General features: G+C 37.9%; 1 long non-coding RNA gene across 4 annotated transcripts in view; it reads right to left on the reverse strand.

Annotated features, from left to right (window-relative positions):
* Positions 1 to 14,086, reverse strand: part of LOC106531471 (uncharacterized) — a 61,102-nt gene that overhangs the window by 21,868 nt on the left and 25,148 nt on the right. For 3 of the 4 annotated variants that reach the window (XR_001311917.1, XR_001311916.1, XR_001311915.1), the window contains exon 4: positions 11,659 to 11,744. This is a non-coding gene — a long non-coding RNA (uncharacterized LOC106531471). Of the gene's footprint in view, positions 1 to 7,950; positions 8,054 to 11,658; positions 11,745 to 14,086 lie in introns of those variants that run through there. The other variant, XR_001311918.1, reaches the window with a different exon arrangement.

The raw sequence follows: 14,086 nt of genomic DNA on the forward strand, positions 1-14,086 counted from the left end.
CCCTTCTTCCCTTTGGACCCCATTCCCAAAGACTCTTGGGGATCCATGTCTTGGTTATATTAGGACAGTAGTGAATGAGTGAGTGGAKGGTTAGAGTAAAAAGGAGGGGAAAGGATGTCTGCCGAGGCCTATCCTGTGCTTAATGTTGTTTTATTAATCGGTACATTTCTGTGGCTGCAGCCCACAAACCCCTCAACTGTGGGTCTCCACTGCCCTTTTGACCTGTAGACCACCCATTCATCACCACCGCCCTGTACTTTCTTTTGGCAGTGCAAATAAAGGTTGTATTTTTTTACATCAGACGTCAGAACTGAAATCTGACTTCACATCCAATTTAATCATAAGCCAGAAAACCAGTGCATTTTGCTGTTTTTGTTATATAAGCCAATAATAACGTGAAGGTCTTTACAGATGAACACCTTTACCTTTATTAGTGAACGTAGCAGCTGTTCACTAATAAAKGCTGTACTATATGTGACAGGTTTAATGAGATACAAACTATCAGAGATGCAAACAAGTATTTTATTATAGGAGCCACTGTTGTCACTTGTTATGCTAAAGGAAGCCATGTTGGATTTTGAGCTCGGGSCTGGTCTGATTATTTTTCTGACTTTGAACTCTCAAATTTAATCTTCACACAAAAATATAAGTAAGCATTCAGCCACACAAATCTTACATCCATACAGTTATCATTACTGCCTTAGAATATTATGAGTAGACTATTTTTTGGTGGCGTATCTCTACAAATCAAGAAAATGTGAGCATAAATGATTTCAATAACATGTTGCACTTTCATAAGAAAACACACACACATCATGGATAAAACCTCACTCACCGTCAAATTGGGTGACTGGTCCACACAACCTGAATGTCCTAATGAAACTCCAGAAATGAAGCATCAGAGGTTTAGAGAAAAGTTAAAGTGTGCTTGTGTACCTTGCTAGATGAGAAGCCTCCATGTTTTCAATGAGGAGAGACAGAGAATTTACGCAACATGGCAGCACTGTGTTGTAATGCATCAACCCTACCGAGAGCAGCACTGTCACTACCACTCTTCATCATCAGCACGAACAAAACACCAGCCATGCATTGTCTTTGGGGCAAAAAAATGTGGGTTTGTGAGAGCAGAGGCTTGTGCGAGTAAGTTTATGTCTATGTGGGGTTTTTTTTATGTGCGTGTTCTGTGTTGAATATGAAAAAAAAATGTGTGTATGTGTCCGCCACGACGGCATCCATATTAAACAGTTTTGGGGTGACTGTGCTTCCCTGGATGTCATGAATATAAGAGAAAGCATCCATCTTCGTGGAATGCAATTTCACAGGTAGTGACAGTAAAACTGACTCTACCCACTGAGTGCCGACACACGGACAGAAAGACACACGGAGGGTGGAGGAAGAAAAGCTTCAGAAACACAGACAGACTAAGCTGCAAGAYGTCTCCTGATTTTCAGCACGCTGACAGATTTTCCAGCTGCATCCCATATTGAACTTAGGCGGTTATGTTCCCAATGGTTAAATTCCACTAAAGGCTAACCATGCTGATTGATTCAGCTTTATTCAACACATGCTGACTTTATTCAAGCTACAGTTTCTGTGAAATGGACCCAATATCTGTTTCAAACTCATCAGTGAGACAAATATTAAGTCACTTTTCAAACTCACTCCCATGCTTATCAAGCAATTACATTTTAAGAGGAACAAAGTCCAATCTTGAGCAAAGACACCTGAAAATATAAGATTTGTAAAAAAAATTGCTAAGGGGAAAAAATGCACATTTTATGTCAAATTCTGAATAGAAATATATTCATAACTAATTTTATTCTTAATGAACAGTTTCTGAAGAAAAAAARAACTACCTGACACTTTTTTAAAATACACTATTAAATATCACATTCAGGGATTATTCACAACAGTGTGAGACATTATCTGTAATTAATTACCTGAAAAAACACACGCATGTCTTCATTTACTACAGTGATTTTTCATTAATGATGTGAAAAATTATATTGCAGGTGGGAATTTGCACAATTATACCTGATGTATCAGTGAGAAATAATTAATCTCATTAACTAATCAAAGGGAATTCATCCTGTCTTACAGGGAAAAAAGTCACAGTATTTAACACTAGGATAATTATCTTAATCATGTATGAGATAACGAAGTAATTAGGGCAATTAAATCACAATTAACGCCTGAAGAACAAGTGATTGTTGTTCACTGAGACATTCATGGGTTGATAGAAAAGGGTGTAAAATAAAGTTTTGTATAAGATATAAAAGAATGAAAAAAACATCAAGTAACACAATTAAATGAAGAGAATAATTTATGACTAAATGTAAATGACAGCTGTCTGAAAGGCCATCTTTTTTTAATATTTTTTTTTGAAAATGGAGGGAGATCCCCTTTTTTGTCGCAGCCAATCATTCCAGCCTTGAACATAAGCAGAGAAAACAATGTCAGTTTCAGGTTGAAAGAACAAAGAATCCCAGAAGCTGAAAAAAATGCACCAAAAGCAACATGGCTCACACATGAACACAGCTGCAGCTCAGCTGACAGGCAGCAGAACCCAGATGGTTCCTGCCATCTGAGAATCGAACCTGGAAGAAACATTTTAGTACACACTCCTCTTCCTTGTTTCCTGCTCCTTTTACTAGAATTCACAAGAAAACATGGTTTTCCTTTTACAGAATTCCTGCACAAAATATTTTGAAAGGAAAAACACACACTCACACACACACACAGTCCGTGCAAACAAATGTTTTTGTCAAGTGTTCTGAGTTTTCTCTGCTCAGTCAAATTACCTCAGATGTGATGAAACTTTACCGCCATGTTTTCTGTCAGACTTGTGTTTCTGTTGTTGCTTTTGTGTTTTAGAACAGGTCCGAAGCTGGGGCTTTTGGAGACCACGATGTTGCTTACATGTGTGTGTTTGTGTTATTTTCGAGATTGCTTTGTGACTCCCTGTCAGACCATTGCATCCGCTTCAGCGGCCATCTCCAGGAGTCGCATTACGCTCCACAGACAGGAGGTGATGAAAAACATGAGTGACAAGATTCATGGCTATCAGAACAGCTAAAGAAAATTGGAGGCTGAGAAGGGAAAAAAATATTTAGGACATGCATATGTATATAATAAAATCTCTCTTTTTATTATTTGACAGATGAGTTATAGTTTTGCCAGAAAACAAAGAAATTAACAAATAAATCAACACACCTTCCATCCTACAGACCCCACAACCTGAACAAACCACCCCTGTAAGGGTGTGTTCAAATTTTTCAATTTTTCATGTTCATAAAAATAACTCACAAAAGGTGATTTCTATTTGAATAAATATACAATTTTGAATAACTGTTTTTTTTTGCAAATCTATTCAGCTACATTTAGTTAATCTTATTTCAAATTTTCTGTAAATCATTGAGATAAMAATGTAATATCTTAATGCAATTAGAATCTGCCTGATTTCTTGATTTAAATAAATAAAATTGTTTTTACAGAGATTTTATTTTATTTATTTAGGAGGCAACAATAGAGTATTTGTTGGATTGTTTTTTCACGGTGTGTTTCACCGGTTAGTGCAGCACAGCAATGATTCCATGCTCGACACGCCGGGGATTTTAGTCTACTCGGGCTGTGACTTCTGTCATTCGGCCATTGCGAAAGCACAACAGCCACTTTCAGCTCCTTCAGCAGGTTAACAGAATCCAACCAAATACATCCATATAAAACACATTTCTCCCAGCAAAAACCTGGGAAAATATAATTGCCATAACTTTCGTTAAACTAATTTTTATTTAATAATAACATTTGTTTGAAAGTAATTTTTAGATGAAATTACATTTTTACTTAATTATGTTAGAGGTCTTAAAATAAATTTGCTTTTTATTAGTAAAACACATTCACACTCTCAAACAATGTGAAGTCTTTGCATTTTACTATTCAAATCAGTCAACTGAAAAAAATGTAATTTATATACATGTTGGGGAAACGTTAAATAAAATGCTATTTCATGACATTGTGAAAGAAAATAAAAATGGCAGACATCACGACACCTCTGCTGCTGGAGCTTGAATTGGATCTTCAGCAAGTGGCGAGGGGCTCGAGGGACAGACGAAGGAAATGGCCGCTGTGTTTGTTTGAGCGGAGGTTAGCGGAGGGGCAGGCTGAATTCTGCTGTGGCCCAGATTTTCCTCCAATCCCTTTTGTCCCATCACTCCATGTTTGAGTGGCTTTGTGGAAAAATTGCTTTTATTGTGTCCACTCAGGAAATACAAAAGAAAAAAAAAACACCTCCAGCTTCCAGTGTGGCGACATAAAGCACCGAGGAAATAACTTACCAGTCAAAATTAGAAAGTCAACAATGTGGTACTTTTTTAAGCTTGCAGTTATTGGTTACCATATGTTGCTTTATCCAAGAAAACTTTCTCAGGGCATGACTGAGGTGCTTCATGATCGTGCTGAAGCGAGACATAAGAAGTAAATTAGACAAGCTAGAAATGAAGACAGTCATCAGACAAACACCTTTGCTTATGGATTTCTTCTGAAGTCTAATGTATGCGATACAGTTTAGAGGTAACACAGCCACAAAGCAGAGTAAATCAATTCCTAACGAACTTTCTTGTTTGGAAGAAATATTACAGGTGAGGTTTGGAGCCTTCGACAACAAGACAAAGTGCAACTATAYGCTGTGATGAATCTCTTAAAAACAGATTAAGTATAGTTCAGCTTATGGCTTCTGAATTTTTGAACACAAAATCATAAAGGGGGGGAGGGTGTCCACCGGGCTTCAAGTTCAATTTTATAGGTACTTCATATATAATTAGATTAAAAAGAAGTTTACACTTAATTCTTTAACATTAAGAAGCATTCGTGTACAAGCAGAAATGTGGGTGTTTTTGATTTACAAAAGGAGAGTATACAAGCAGGTTTCATTACTTTTAAATAACTGTATGTTTCATTCAAACGCAAGCCCACAAAAAGAACATCTGTCAGGAAATAAATAATAATAGCGCTGCAGGTATAAGCCACACTGACTTTACAATTCTTCGTGTTCACAGAGACCTTAAAAACACCAAGGGGGGAGAAAAGAAAAGGAACTATTTCTGAAACGGTCTCTTCTGTGTGAATGGCATTTTTTTTAAATTGTACAATCATCGTGAAATCTTGGTTCGCACTGCACACATATACAGAGAAAATAGGGGCATAAAACTAAGGCATTACAATTCACGTTATTATACACAACGTTTCCTCTTCCCCTCTCTCTTGGATGAGCAAATTCAATGGCTCTTCTTTCATGCCAAGAGCATTTGTGAACATAAATGATAACACGAGCTTTTACAATTTCTGTGCACTTCCTTGTTTTCTGGCTTWAARGAAACYATAATGCCCTGCATCTATGTGTTAAATGAAGTGTGCAGCTACATAAGGGTTCTGCATGCACAACTGTGTGTGTGTATTCATGGTCACTCTCACGTGTTTGATTATTTGCTGAAGTGTCAGACCAGAACTGCTGGATGGAGAAGGACCAGATACATTGTTTGTTCAACAGGATTTCTTTTTTTTTTACATCATTTATTTATTTATTTAGCTGGATAAGAAACTGGTACCGTTTTGTCATGAACCTTAGATACCCCAAGATGATGACCCAACAGGGATGCAGCGACATCGCCGTAAATACCATGACGACAAATCGAGAAGATGCAGACAGAGGGAAGAAGGGAGGCACGTGGGGAAGGATCTCAACTTGAGAGACAGAAAATGATACAGGAGCCCTCTCTTACTAATCTCAATCCGTCAGTCTKTGAATGTAAAATTGTATCGTCCATCTTCCTTGTGTCCATTTTTTTTTTATGGGAAAGGACCCCGAGTGCTCCAGAAGATCTAATGTACACTTCAACTGTTTTATTACAAATAACCACACATTTGTTTAAATCCTGATCATTTGTTAATCCTATAGTGTTCCAAAAGTTAGCACACAAATGATTCGTTTTTATTTGGTCAATTATGATTTTGTTTTTTCAGACATTTGTGTAATAATCTTGTAAAATCTGATGAATGTTGAGGTAAAGATGTCGACTGAGCACGGGCTTATCCTTGAGCTTATCATGTCAAGCAATACAAGTTCATTTCATATTCATCAGAGTGGTTGTTCTCTGCAGGGGGTTCATGGCGCTACCTATTCCACTCCCCCTTTTCTCTTTGATTTGCCTCATTTGAGCAGTGCGGTCCCCGGCAGCTTGTTAGAACTGCCACCTCAGTGACTCTGCCCCCTGGATGGAGAAGAAGAGGGTGGGGGGGGTGAGATGGGGGAGATGGCAAAGATGGAAGGGGTGCTCAGAGGGGTGTTGAGGCTGGGGAAGTGTGGGAGGGGTGTGGTGGGGGGGGGGKGCAGGATGATAGGTTAGGGAGGCCTACCTCAAAGCACTTTCACAAGTCATGGCTGAGCAAGCAAGGTTCAGTGAGCAGGAACCAGAAAAACCTGAACGAGGTTCGCCATCTACTGACCAGAAACAAGTACTGCTGTGTTACAAGATGAGAGAGGAGAGTGGTCCCTTCAACAAAAGGTCAAACACTGTCTCTTTCCATTCCCAAAATAGCTTTCTTCTAAAAATCCCAAGTGTTTTGTTTTGTTTTGATCTGCTTTTCTTGCCCAATTTGTTTGCTAAAATTAAGGTAWCTTTTAGAACAGAGAAACTTTGTTAGTTTCAACATTCAGAGATACGTTAAATGGACAAGAGGCTTGACAAACTACAATATGGGCGTGTTGTTGCACGTGCCTTAATATCACTTCAATATTCGTCTATAGGAAAGAAACAAAAGTCAGGAGAAAAATAAACAAATGAGTCAAAAATACAACAAATGGACAGATGCACAATATTTATACATTAATTGTGGCCTTTTGTGTATTTGTGACATTGTGTTGCTTAACTGGAGTTTTCAAATAATCAGTAACTTAAGTAAAGCAAATTCTTTSAGAAGAAACGATCTTAAAAACTGCGAAAGATCTGAGACAAGTGCAAGGCGGCTGATTAATGCATGTGTTTCAGTTTTGGCTTGTGATGTTGTGTTGCGTTGCAAAAAACTGTCATTACAAAATTGTGTGCAAACTTGTGAGTTTGATGGACCAAAAATCATAGACACACACGCCTAAAGGGAGGGGGTAATAAATTAAATAGTCAGATGATCAATCGTTCAACATGTGTTAGTCCTTGTACATGAGTCAGTGTGTGGCATCCATTAAGAAAATGTACAAATCTGAATGTTTGTCTCTTTACACGAGATCTGGGGACTTTGTAATGCTTTGGGATATTTTGTCTGCAGTTTGAGAGAAAAGTTAGAAGATGGAGTCCCTATAGATTAATACGAAGTTGATCTGACAGCTCAGCTTTATCTTCCAATGAGATATTTCTATAAGAAGTGTTCTTTTTTAATTGCAAATGCTCCAATAAAAAATCTCAAGCACTGTTCACTAATGAWATCTGCTCAATGAGTTTAAAACTGATGTGAGTCATGTGCTTTGTTGTCTCTTTTTGTCACCAGAGAACCCCACAAATGAACACCAATTGCAGATTTTGGCCCATAAAACAGCAATTGGCTGAATATCTTGTGGACGGTTGGGGATTTTACATTTACAGCCAAATTCTGGTAAATGGTAGAATCAAAGCCAAGAAAAAAGAAGCTTTTTTGACAAGACATGCTGATTCAAAACATTCTTTATGTTGCTTTTTTYCCCCTCCTTAATAAATCACATGTGTATTTCAAATAATCAAATACAAATGTTCATCAGACATGGACAAGAGTTCAGTGTTTGAAACATTTGAATCTACTGAACAGATGCTACATGGAAGGGAACAAAATCATAAAGAATATTGTTCTTCAGCCTTTCTATCTGCCAAGGTCATGCTTGTTTATCACAGCAGAGACTGGACAAAGGCTTGAATATATAATGGCAGATTCAGAATAAACAGGATAGGTTTTGAGAATGGGGAGGGCACAACATATTCAGCCTCAAGACTTGGCCTGATTAGATGTCCAGACATGATATAACCTTCAGGATCTGTCAGACATAAAGGAGAGCAGAGGGAGGGGTTRCATCCAGACACACAGCAGAGCACACATTCTCACATAAACATAAGAAGAATATGCATTGAGAAAATTTCATTTTCTTTCATCAGCACTTTTATAAAATAAAGCGAGGTGCCATTATTAAACCCCATAACTGGCCTCCATTTCTTCTTCTTTCATCCATAAAAAACTGAATCTAATTTTCCCATCCCTGCCACAAAAACCCCCAACACATAAATAGTGGCCCCACCCATAGTTTCTCCAGCACCTCCCATAGGAAAAAGAAAAAACCTCATAGCATTTCTTTCTTTAGGCAAAGCTCTATTTTCTATTTTGATAATATCAAAATGGACAATAGAAATATGATTTCTGATCAGGATTTTAGTTTGCATGTAATTCTGAGAAAATGATGGAAATTTGGAGTAAAAAGTAAAAATACATGCATCAGTATGAAGAACAGGGAAATAGCAGAGAACTGTCACAAAAAAATCCAACAGGGATAAGAGGAAATTTATAGCTGTATGATGTTTCTTGGTATTCCAAGTTTAAAAGTTTGGCTTTTGTTTTATTCTCAAAAATTAAAGTGACATTTGACAATGGGAATATGGTATTTTTATCATATGTGTACTTCAGCACTTTCTTGTCTTTGGGACATTAAAAATTGTATCCCCAAACAGGATAATGACAATCTGGGATCATAAATATCAGTTTGATTGAGAAAACATAAGAGACACATTAAACATATCGATGTATTTTGTGTGCGTCTAGTCGTAGAATAGTTCGCAAAAAAACAAATAAGTCTTGCMTTCTCTTCCATTTGCAAACATGTACAATTAAGTTTACCATGAAGAAAAAGCAATAATAATAAAAGCTTTTCCAGAAACAATGCATGGTTTATCTTTTATAGGCTACTCTCCTATAATACTGAAATAACATGAAAAGCTTGCTCCTAATTTATAATTTAACAGTTTGTCATTAAATCCTGAAAACAATATTTTTACACAATCTTACATTTTTGAGGACACATTTGAATTTTATCCTGCATTTCTCTCAGCAAGTTAAAGCAGTATAGTGATTGGACCATGGCTTTGACTGTTCATGTAAAACTGAAAGGGTTACTGTGTACAATGAAGTAGATCCGAAGAAGTCTTTTTGAAGTATCACCAAGACAGGAAAGAAATTTGTCATCAAGTTCTTTGTGAAAAAACTGAACAATAATGAAATTGTAAAATAAAAAAGAAGTTCTTTAAAGTTCTTAACTGTAGTGAATACAAGGTTTACTTAGCCTTGTTAAAAGGTGAAGAGCAGTATTCTGGATTTGCCATGAGCAACTAAAGCACACTGTCGTAGATAGTGAATGTGACCATCGGGTCACATGAGACATTCAAAGGAAAAATTGTACTATTTTTATAATAAAAGTCTGAGGCACAATTACCAAGTCATCTTTAAAGTGGAGGTATTGTGTATTTTCCAAGCACTTAGTTCAATTCTATACCACTATCAAGTTACTGTTACCTTCAGTTGTCATTAAAATGCTGTATATTACAATAAATTTGATGTTGCATGATAGCTTATAAACTGTTTGGAATTGGCCTCTGTCTCTTTAAGAACTTTCTACCATTTCTGACACTCCCACTTCAGCTAAAAAAAAAATCGCTATTTCATATAACCCCCCAAAATATTCAATAATCGGTAACATTGCCTAATTGGTAGTAACTAAAGTAAGACTAAACTGGAAGGTGGCCGCATTAATGATATAACATTTATCAAAACGGGCTCATCGCTACTTTTCACTTCGAACAGCTAAACGTGGGATCAGGAAGCAGAATGGAGGGCAGCACATTCAAAGGTCCATTTCTCGCTAGGACCTGAGTGTTAACAGCCAACTGTTGGGAATGTAGAAATGGGTGGTTCAAATAACTTAAGGAGCTAGAGCCAAATAAACAACAAAATTGCCTGAGATGTTTTTTTTTTCTTAATCTGAATACATTTTTTTATTATTGGTGTCAGTGAAATCAGCACTTATCAGTATCTCTGGAGAACTAACAGTGTTGAGGTGGGTGGGGGGTGGGGTTGGGGGCAATCACAGATTTTTTTCCACACAATTTCACCATGTAATTTCCGACCGTGCATTTTGGATCAAAATTAATTTCCTTGGTTATCTGCTACATCAGAAACAAGTGATCGCTGGAGATGTCAATCCCAGCAGCCAGAGTGAGCTCACTGCAGCTTTCTGACAGAATGGATTGCATATCCCCGCCGAAGCTCAGACATGTCATGCCGACTGGGCTGCAATTCTGTGTGGGATTTCCTTCTTCAGCCCCTTTCCTCACCCTCATACGCTGGCTCTCATTCACTCAAAGACCTTTATTAAAGACCTTCTTTGACCTTTATTGAGAACCAAAGTAAGCRGTCATTTTTTTCCGATCGATGCCTGATTTACCTCATTTTAGTCCTCTTCCACGATGCCACCTATCAGTCTTGTTAGTGTTTTGTAATTTCTCAGCCTGTGTGCTCAGAGGTGCAACAAATTAGGATTATATAATTTAATGGTTTAACATGAACCACTCTGTTCTACATTACACATGCACCATCTTGTAAGGTTCWACACATGTTTCACACATGGCTTACCCTCTGAAACAACAGGGGGTTTTGAAGATRGCCTGAGGCATTTTAGMATATAGCCCATCTTTACAAGGTTATTGAGTAGAAAGAGTTTGAGTGTGAACTCAGGGTAGGGAGTGGGTGAACCATGCACATACAATCCAATGAAATTACTATCATCACAGCATGCAGTTTAGCTTATAGGGGCAGTCCCTGGGCAGAGCCTCCAAGGTGGGAGGGGCAGGGTGCAGCGGGTAGGAAGGGTTAAACGGTGGTGTTGTAAAACATTTATCTGCTTCAGATAGAGCATTAGATAGGTTGAACCTCATCCCCTGCCATTACAGAATTACCCTAACAGCTGCCGCACTGTGGCTGAGCAAAGACACCATGCCCAATCCTTTTCCGCTACCCTATTGATTTTCACACCCTGAGACAGTGTGCTCCCAAAGGGCAGTAAATTATAGAGAGTTTTACAGGGAATTACACCTGCAATGGAAAGTTTACAAGGATACAGGTGCCATGGCTTATTTTTCCACAGAATACTGTGAGAAACTGGTCATGGAGGGCCCTGTTTGCTTAATTAAGCCGCTCACATTAAAGTATGTACTCCCGCAAACCACACAGAGGCTTAACCCAATATATATGTCCACTGCTGTGACATTTAAAAGAAAACAAGTCAGTAAAACATCCTCTAAGCTCACCTTTTTGACATTTTACCTTTACACTTGGTGAAGTGACTAAAACACTAATAAAAAGACATACAATTCCCTGGCTAGACCTGAAACCAAGAAATTTCAGCGACAGTGCTGCAGACTCCTTCGAAATAATTTTATTTCGAATTAAAGCTGAATTCCATAGATAAAATATTTAAACGAGAAATATGATGAAGAAGGATGCAAAGGGCAACAGTCAAACAACAAAGAACATGTTTAAAGGGAAAGTTTAATATTTGAAGTGAGGTTCTGTGGAAATGTTMAATAATTATWAACTTACCTCTTATAGATAGCTCTTTGAACAACCTCAGTGCCGCAGGCTGCACTCGCAGTGCTAAGGCTAACTGCTGTTAACAGTGTGTGCTCCTGCAAGAAACCAATTAATTTAATGTAAATAACTGCAATATCCAATGGCAGTGTAATGATTTATAAAACAGCATTTACTTAAATCACAATAAAACCTTTTTTTTAGTTGGCCTTTGCAGACTGTTGGTTCGGTTAGAATTAAATCTCTTTTCTATCTTAATATAACATTTCTTATGAACCCCACTTCAAAAGCTATGAACTGTTTTAGGTTGTACAAAAGCCAACTTTGTTCAAACTCACTACAATTAAAAGTAAAAGTAAAATACATATGAAAAAACAAGACTACCAAATGTCTACGAGCCGTTACTTTATTGTGTAGTTTTTTCTCTTTTCTTTTCTTTTTTGCAGGAAAATGACAGTTTGTATATTCATTCTGTGTAGTCTTTTTTGTTTGTTTATTTTTTATTTATTTATTTTGTATAAAACTCAGTTTGCAGTGTTAAATCATCACATGTTGAATTAAGTTCATTATGAACTTTACTACTCAGTGAAGGGTTCGACAGAGAACGTTTTAAACAATGCCTAAAGGTGATTGAAATGGTAGTTTTAAAATTGCACAAACTTATTTATGTTTCACACTGTGGAGAATTCAGATGGCCCCATGTAGACTTTCATTCATCTATCTGCTTACAGACATATCAGTGGATGGGTATGTTGTGATGCCAAGGGCACCTTTCTATAGGGGTGGAAGAAAGAATCAAGGAAGAAATTGCAACTAATAAAAAACTCTTTACTCTACAATGCTTGGATATATATGGTGTCTTTTCATTTTTCCTCCAGCTCCACTCACTCACAGTGAAACTAGCTCTCAACACCAGCGCTGGCTGACCTCACTATAGCCCTGCAAACATGAAAGACCCTTTATCTGTTCCAGGTGTGGGCTGACTCACGCTGGGAGTGTGTGTGACTGACTCATTCGAACTCAAGTGAGACACACAGATGTTTATGTACATGAACAGATTCAAGATCCACAGGCAATTTACAAAACTAAAACAGAAGAGCAACACAAACTTTCCATTAAATTTCAAGCATGTGAAAGCAATAAAACAGCCTTGTACACAGCCAGGCTCAGTGATACGTTTCCAGACAGAAAGATTTCTCAATTGTTTACACACTGCTGAGAAAGACTGCTGCTCACATGTAGCATCGAAATACATCAAAGAGATCCCASTTAACCAATCTGATTAGATGTTACTTCCTGCTTAGCTTTCATTTTAATCAAATCAGAAACGAGCTCAGACAATTACTTAAATGGGTACAGTTCTGCAGAAAAGTTAAAACAAGATCAGAACATTTTTTKTATTAATAAGATATGTTTTACAGCAAGTCACGGCTGTAAATTTTTTTTGTGAATTTTTCACAAATATGAATACAGTTAGTGAGCAATAAAACAGCACCAGTGACCTCAGCCTYTCTTTCTGTCTGGTTTCAGGTTAAACTTGACCCCTCACACTTGACCTTTGGGGTTTGGCTCAGCACTCGCTGAGCAGAGAGAGGGGCGAGGGCACAGCTGGGAGGGAGGGTCTTGCGGCAGGACAGGCTCCCCTCCGACAAAGGGAGAAATTCAATTGAAGCGTATTAGTGTCCAAGCAGTTGAATATCACTCATTCGAACTAACTAGAAACATCTTTTCTACTGTGCTCAAGGCAGYTTCCATTAACCTCTAAAACTGCAGGAGGGCCAGGGTTGGGAGGGTCATGCAGAAAAGCTCTCCGCTTCAACTTTCTGAGCACTTATCCGTATCTCTCTATTTTTAACCTTTCATACATATTGCTCTGGTCGTTATTTTCAATGTTTCTGTCCTGCACTGCCAAACGCCCAGCAGGTTTGATGTATGAAGGGTGGTCCATCACTTACATTGTTCCCCAGAACGACCAGTGAGTGTAGTTCCCTGCAGAGGGTCAAACAAAAGACAGATAGATGGACCTAGGTGAGGACTTATGCACCAGGGGAATATACTCGGGACAGCTTACAAATAGGACTGAGCGGAGCGGGAGGAAGCTGAATAAAAAGATAGAGCTGCTCATTCCATAACTGTCACCTGTGTAGATTGAACAGCCGTCCTAAATGAAGATAAACTATCAATCCACAGAGTAATATGTGACGTTTGGTAAATCAACAATGTAAAGAAGGGTTGCCAGTGAAAACGTTCTCTTGGTATTTGAATATTGACGTCAAACTAGTGACATGTAGACTTTTACAAGCATTAAACAGGAAAACGTTTAGGAGCTGGATTCCACTTCCCTCTGAGCTGCTTCATGACAAATTAAAAAACCAAGAGGAAAATCATATTGAAAATTGGGTCTCATCTTGCTGCAAGAAAACCCTCCTCCCCCATGCAT

The sequence above is a fragment of the Austrofundulus limnaeus genome, unplaced genomic scaffold, assembly GCF_001266775.1.
Source record: "Austrofundulus limnaeus strain Quisiro unplaced genomic scaffold, Austrofundulus_limnaeus-1.0 Scaffold5, whole genome shotgun sequence".
NCBI classification, from domain to species: Eukaryota; Metazoa; Chordata; class Actinopteri; order Cyprinodontiformes; family Rivulidae; genus Austrofundulus; species Austrofundulus limnaeus.